We start from the raw sequence: 7840 nt of genomic DNA, 5'->3' as shown, positions 1-7840 counted from the left end.
CAGCAACCTATCTCATAATATACAAAGAACTCCTGGAAGTTGAAGGGAAAAAGAAAAAAGACCAATAATCTAATAGAAAAATAGTAAAATGATATAAGAATAGTACACAAAAAGAAAAAAAAGTAATGGGCCTTAACCATAAAAAAGGATGCTTATAATAAGAGAAATGTAAATCTAAACACCACCACAGAACCATTTCTCACTTACCTGATTGACAAAAATCTAAAAGTTTAATGACATATTTTGAGGATAAAACTGTTGGGAAATAGATCCTCTCTTCCATTGCTGATTTGAATGCAACATGATGATGCAATATCTATAAAGGGTAATTTGGCAATATTTAAAAAATATACATTTGTCCTTTGAGCCAATAAGTTTTCTAATATGTACTTATCCTAAAAAGACACTGCCACTATTACTAAATGACTAAAGCACTAGGTTATTCACTGTGGCATTATTAGCAGCAGTAGATGATTGGAAATAATCCAAATGCCCACCAGAAGAAGGTTGGTTAATAAACCACAACGTATCCACACAAAGAAATTCTATGCAGCTGTTTTTAAAAATTTAGGAAAAAATCTATCCATGATATTGAGTGATTGTCAGGATTACTTTATTTATTTATCTATTTATTTATTTATTTATTTTTTACAGAGACAGAGAGTGAGTCAGAGAGAGGGATAGACAGGGACAGACAGACAGGAACGGAGAGAGATGAGAAGCATCAATCATTAGGTTTTCATTGCGCGTTGCAACACCTTAGTTGTTCATTGATTGCTTTCTCATATGTGCCTTGACCGTGGGCCTTCAGCAGACCGAGTAACCCCTTGCTGGAGCCAGCGACCTTGGGTTCAAGCTGGTGGGCTTTTCCTCAAACCAGATGAGCTCGCACTCAAGCTGGCGACCTCGGGGTCTCGAACCCGGGTCCTCTGCATTCCAGTCCAACGCTCTATCCACTGCGCCACCGCCTGGTCAGGCCAGGATTACATTTTTAAGTGAAAAAAGCAAGGCATAGACCAACATTTTTAATATGTAACCCCTGTGTACTAAATATAGAATGTTATAATAGGGACATATTTATATACATATTTGCTTAGATATAAAAAATAAAGAACAGATGGGTAAGCCAAAAACTAAGAAGGCTGTCATCTGTAGAAGAAAAGGAGAACAGGATAGAAAGGATAATGTCTTAGTTCAGACAACTTTAACAAAATGCCATGAACTTGGTGGCTTCTAAACCGCAGAACTTGACTTCTCACAGTCTGGAAGCTGGAAGTCTGAGGCCAGCCCTCCAGCATGGTCAGATTCCGGAGAGAGCTCTCTTCCAGGTTGCTGACTGTTGACTTACGGTGTGTCCTCACAAGGCAGAAAAAGGGTGTCAGGGTAATGTCATAAAATGAGTTGGCAACTATTTCCTTTTCTTCAATTTTTAAAAAGAGTTTATAGTATTATTTCTTCTTGAAATGTTTAGTAGATTCATCAGTTAAGCTTGAAGTTTTCTTGTGGAAATGACCTTAACTAAATTTTCCATTTCTTGAATAGATCAGAAGTAATTGTCTTTCAAGGTATTTGCCCATTTGATCTGTGTTGTCAAGTTATTTGGCAAAACGCTTTTTAAAATATTTCCTTATTATTGTTTTAATGTTTATAGTGATATTACCTCTCTCACTCCTAATATTGGTAATTTGACTTTTATTTCTTTTTTTCCATTGATAAATCTGGCTGGAGGTTTATCAATATTACTGATCCCAAAACCAAACATTTGGTTGCATTGACTTTTATCTATTGCTTTTTCTGTTTTCTATTTTATTTGTTTTTGCTTTTTTAAAATTATTTCTTTTCTATGCTTACTGTATTTTAACTTGGGTTTTTTTCTTTTTCTTTTTTTAGTTTCTTAAGGTAAAAGTTGAGCTAATTGTTTGAGAGCTTCCTTCTTTGTAGTGTATGTTATCTGAGGATAACAGAGAGCAATAAATTATAAATGAGTGCCCTAGTGCTATAAATTTTAATACTGTCTTAGTGGCATCCCACAAATTTAGATATGTTGTATGTTCATTTTAATTTAGTTCAAAATATTTTTAAATGCCCTTTTTGTTTCTTTGATTCATGTGTTCTTGAGAAATGAATGATTTAGTTCAGGAACATTTGAAGATTTTCAGAGACCCCACTATTATCTATTACCAATTTAATTCCATGCTATCCAGCAGTTCTCTAGAACAGGGGTCCCCAAACTTTTTACACAGGGGAACTTTGTCCCTCAGACCGTTGGAGGGCCGGACTATAAAAAAAACTATGAGCAAATCCCTATGCACACTGCACATATCTTATTTTAAAGTAAAAAAACAAAACGGGAACAAATACAATATTTAAAATAAAGAACAAGTAAATTTAAATCAACAAACTGACCAGTATTTCAATGGGAACTATGTTCCTCTCACTGACCACCAATGAAAGAGGTGCCCCTTCCAGAAGTGCGGCGGGGGCCGGATAAATGGCCTCAGGGGGCCGCATGCGGCCCGCGGGCCGTAGTTTGGGGACTCCTGCTCTAGAATCTCACTTGACCTTCTCTGGGATAGAAAAATTCCTAATGTGATTCACAATCGGGGCAGGACAAGTGAGGGTAAGGGAAAGTTTGAAAGCTAATTCTTAGGAGCAGCTGCTCTGTGATCAATTGTTTTCAATAGTTTGTCACCGCCATGGGAGTTTTTATTTTTAATTTTTACATTTAGAAATTAAATTTAATAGGATGACATTGGTCAATAAGAATACATTGGTTTCAGGTAAACATCTCTATAGCATTTGAACTGTTGATTGTGTTGTGTGCCCATCACCTAAAATCAAATTATTTTCCATCACCGAATATTTATCTTTCTCTAGTCCCCTCCCCTTAAATTAGAAAAAGCTAAAAGACGATAGGATTTCACACATAAGTGGAACATAAAAATGAGATGCATGGACACAGCCACGGGAGTTTTTAGTTTGCCAATACATATAAGGCATGAGAGAGGTGACATCACCATAGATATTAAAATGATAAGGGAATACTGTGAAAAATATCCTGTCAGTAAATTTGGCAACATAGATGAAATGGGCAAATGCCTTGAAACACACAAACTACCAAAGCTCACTCCAGAAAAGAAAAAATAGATAATTTAATCATGTGGCCACCAGGCAATGTGTGCTACTGTTTCTAATTTATATTTCACAGTGGCAATTGGTCAAGTGGCAGTATTATTTGCAAATTTGGTGTAAAGACAAGAGCACAAGTTACATTGTATCCCCCTCCACCTATTCATCCTTTTTAATTAATTTTTTTTTTTTTTTTTACAGAGACAGAGAGAGAGTCAGAGAGAGGGATAGACAGGGACAGACAGACAGGAACGGAGAGAGATGAGAAGCATCAATCATTAGTTTTTCGTTGCACGTTGCAACACCTTAGTTGTTCATTGATTGCTTTCTCATATGTACCTTGACCGCGGGCCTTCAGCAGACTGAGTAACCCCTTGCTCTAGCCAGCGACTTTGGGCTCAAGCTGGTGAGCTTTTGCTCAAACCAGATGAGCCCGCATTCAAACTAGTGACCTCGGGGTCTCGAACCTGGGTCTTCCGCATCCCAGTCCGACGCTCTATCCACTGCGCCACCGCCTGGTTAGGCTATTCATCCTTTTTAAAGCCAGTCACCCTAGACTGTCACTACTCTCAAACCCTCTTCACACACACACACACACACACACACACACACACACACACCTCCCAGATCTTTAACTTTCTCATGGAGGAAGAGAAACGTGTTTTCTCCTGTTTTTTAATGTTAGTTTTTAGACGCATGCTTCTTCCTCTCCCTAGTGTTCCATTTAGATAATAAAGCTAGCAACCTTTCTAATTCACCACCTTATAAGAATGTACAGCCATTCATCCACATATCCAACACATATTATATTTATAGAATGCTATTATGTCTCAGGCACTGCTCTGGATGCTGAGGATAAGAGAAATGGACGGAAATAGCTATCCTCCTGGGGCTTATACTAGTGGGGGTAGGCAAAAACTAACAAACAAGTGAAATCTAGTGTGTGTCTGATGGTTGTCAATGACGTGGGTGGGGATAAGGTTAGGAATATGGTGTAAATTAGAATTACAATATAAAGACATTGTCACCCAGTAGATGATAATGAGTAGGCATGTGAGAAGGTGATGGAGTGAGCCCACACGTCTGAGGGCAGTTTTCCAAGCAAAAAGAATCACAAAGACAAAACTCTGAGCAGGGAATTAATTAGTAACTTGAGAAACAAGGAGGCCAAGAGCCTGAACAAAGAGACCCAATGAGAGAGGAGAAATAGAAGAGGGCACAAAGGGACCACCACGTAGGGACATTGACAGATTTTACATTTTACTTTGAGTGAGATGGAAAGTCACTAGGGGTTTCAAGTAAAAATGTGGTATAACGTGTGTGTTACATGTTATTGAGTCACGTTTAAGTCCTGGTGAACTTAAGAATAAGTGATTCCACAATGTCCTGCCCTCAATACCTTACTTATAGATTCCTGCCTATGGGTTCTTTTATGGAGTCAATCCATGTCATATTGGTCTTCCTTTTTTCCTGTTGCCTACTACTTTTCCCAGCATCATTATTTTTCCCCAAAACCCTGCCTTTTCATGATGTGCTCAAAGGAAAAGAGCTTCAATTTTATCATTTTTGCCTCCGGGGATATTTCAGGCTTAATTTGCTGTAAGATCCTCTTGTTCATCTTTCCGGAAGTCCAGGGTTTCTATAAAGTTCTCCTCCAACAGCATCTTTCAAATGAATCCATTTTTATTTTATCGTCGCTCTTTACTGTTTAACTTTTGCATTCATATACAGTAATTGGGGATTCAAGGATGTGGATGAGCTTAGCCTTGGTTTCTAATGAAATATCTTTACACTAGGTGATCTTTCCTAATTCTTCCATTGTTGTTTCTCTGAGTCTCAATCTTCTCTTGAATTTTTGGTTGCAGGCAATATGCACTTAGACGTAAAAAAATCACTTCACAGCTAAGGGTGAGGCAAGAGCACTTGAAAGGAGACCCATTAAGAAACTGCTATATTGCAATAATCCATGTGGAGTATGATTGTGGCTTGTGTTATAGGTATTGAAAAGGGGTCAAATTCTGAATATACTTTGAAGGTAGAACCAACAGGTTTTGCTCATAGATTAAATGTAGAGGTGATATGGAAGAGAAGGACCATAAAAGGACTCTAAGGCCTGTGGCTTGGGAAACTAGAATTGACAACACAGATGGAAACAGAAGTTCGGGACAGGGCACAGTTCAGTTTGGAATGTGTTAAGTTTGAGTCCTTTCTGCATTATCAACATAGAAACAGGAGAGAAGCTTACACACGAGCCTGGAAATTAAGGAAGAAATCCAGACTGTATATATATCATAAATATGTGCTATCAACAACTAGCTAGTACTAATGCAGTAAGGCTAGATAAGGTCACCTAGACGTCAAACAGTTGCAGAAATTTTAACAAAGAAGACTCAGGAGATGCAGCCATAAGACTGGAGAAAAATCCAAAAGCCAAGTAGAAAAAGGTTTCAAGGGAAAAGGAGTGATAAATTGTGCCACATTCTACTGAGAGACATCCAGTTTGCTAAGGACTAAGAAACAACTACTTGATTTTGCAACATGGGGGTCTTTGGCAACCTTGACTAAAAGTTAGCCTGAATCTTTGTTTAACTTGTTTTTTCAAAGTAAAAACCATTTAAAATCTTCACTTTACTATTGTATTGATGTCAATTTGTTGTTGTGTTTTCAATCATTTTTCTTATTTATATATTTTCATAAAACATCATTTGGCTCATAAATTTTTCTAATAAATTATCTTCATTGAACTTTTTTTTTTTTCTTTTTTCTTTTTTTCATTTTTCCGAAGCTGGAAAACGGGGAGGCAGTCAGACAGACTCCCGCATGCGCCCGGCCGGGATCCACCCAGCATACCCACCAGGGGGCGATGCTCTGCCCCTCTGGGGCGTTTCTCTGTTGCGTCCAGAGCCATCCTAGCGCCTGAGGCAGAGGCCACAGAGCCTCTTAACCCCCCGGGGCCATCTTTGCTCCAATGGACCTTCGGCTGCGGGAGGGGAAGAGAGAGACAGAGAGGAAGGAGAGGGGGAGGGGTGGAGAAGCAGATGGGTGCTTCTCCTGTGTGCCCTGGCCGGGAATCGAACCCAGGACTCCTGCACGCCAGGCCGACGCTCTACCGCTGAGCCAACCGGCCAGGGCCTGAACTTTCTTTTTAACATATGTAATAATTTACATTTTTTGTTTAATGCTTTCATATTAGATACTACTTTATCTTACTGTGATTTCTACGTTAATACCTTTCAGAATTACAGCAAAATCCGACAAAGTCCACAGATGTTGCAACAGAATTGAAAGAAAAATATGTATAAAGTACAGAGCACTTGAGATAAAACTGAAAGCTTATTGTATTGCTCTGGAGCGATTGTTTTCTCTGGAGGAGAAGCCAAAGTATGAAAGCCATTTTTAGATTTCTATTCAAAGCTAATACAAAAAACAGCTTCCCTTTGGTGCCTAATCTTTGTGTCACCATCTGCTGACCTCTTTCCTCTTTCCTCTACCTCTACTCCCCATCCTCTCTATCACACAAGTTATCCTTCTAAAAGCTAATTACTGATTACATATCACTTTAGTTCCTGTTACCTAAGATATTGTCCAAACCCTTTGTAATAATGCTTCTGAGAATCTGGCTTAACCCCACATAGCTTCTCTATCTATACTCTTCCTACCCTCCCTGTCCTCCCCCAGAACCACTGAGCATGTTTTATAGGTTGTTTTACTCTTTCATGATTTCGGCTTCTCTTTTACTTGAACTGATAAATGTCCACTCATCTCTAAGACTCTTCTTAAATTATTGTCTCTTCCAGTGTGAAACTTTGCCCAGTCAGAATTTGTCTCACCCATCCTTTGATTCTCTCAACAATTTGCCATCACACCTATAATAGCCATAATATTTTTACGTTGTTATTAGCTGCTTCCTTCTTTACTAGAGCAACCAAAGGACAGTGACTGTACCCAGAACAGCAGCTGGTACCCAGTGAGTGCTCAATAAAATTTTTGGAATAAAAATTAGTTAATTAGATACTAATTACACTCCATTAAAACAACTGCAGTACAATTAACACACGTTTCAAAATATCTGTGAATAAAGAACTGAACAAGATTGAGAAAAATGATGTTAAACTTTGAGTAGCATCATTCTTGATGGGTTCTATAAAAACAATCTCTTCTCTCCAGCTTATCTGTTAGAATACTGAAGTGGTTATTTCATGAATGAAATGCCCTGACAGCACCAAACAGTGCTTAACTTGGGAACATTTTTTTTTTTTTAGTTCACCAAGTTCTCTAGACATTTGTATTAAAAATTTATTCTTCCTTGCATTTAACTTCCTACCTTAATCAATACTCAATGCTTTTTGACCAGAATCTGCTTCAGACAATGATACACAAAACCATTTAAAGAAATTATCATTAGGTTTTCATAAATAGGAAGATAGGAAAAAGGCAACTTTAAAGATTCTTTATTTCTTTGATAAGGAAATCTCACATAAAAGTCTTCATCATTTCATTAATTCATAAAATGTACTGATGTCATTTAAGATTAAAGAGAAAAGTTCACACCAAATCATAAAGATACATTTTGTCTTCCTCTCTTCACCCTATAACATAAACAAAAATATATTAAGTACTAATTAAATGAATAAGTACAAAAGGCAATTGGTGTATTATTTTTATATCAGAGAAATATTAGATAGATAAGGAACTTTTTCTGCTGGCATTC

This window comes from Saccopteryx leptura, chromosome 5, assembly GCF_036850995.1.
Source record: "Saccopteryx leptura isolate mSacLep1 chromosome 5, mSacLep1_pri_phased_curated, whole genome shotgun sequence".
NCBI classification, from domain to species: Eukaryota; Metazoa; Chordata; class Mammalia; order Chiroptera; family Emballonuridae; genus Saccopteryx; species Saccopteryx leptura.
The sequence above is the reverse complement of the archived record's forward strand: the minus strand, read 5'-3'. Positions refer to the sequence as shown.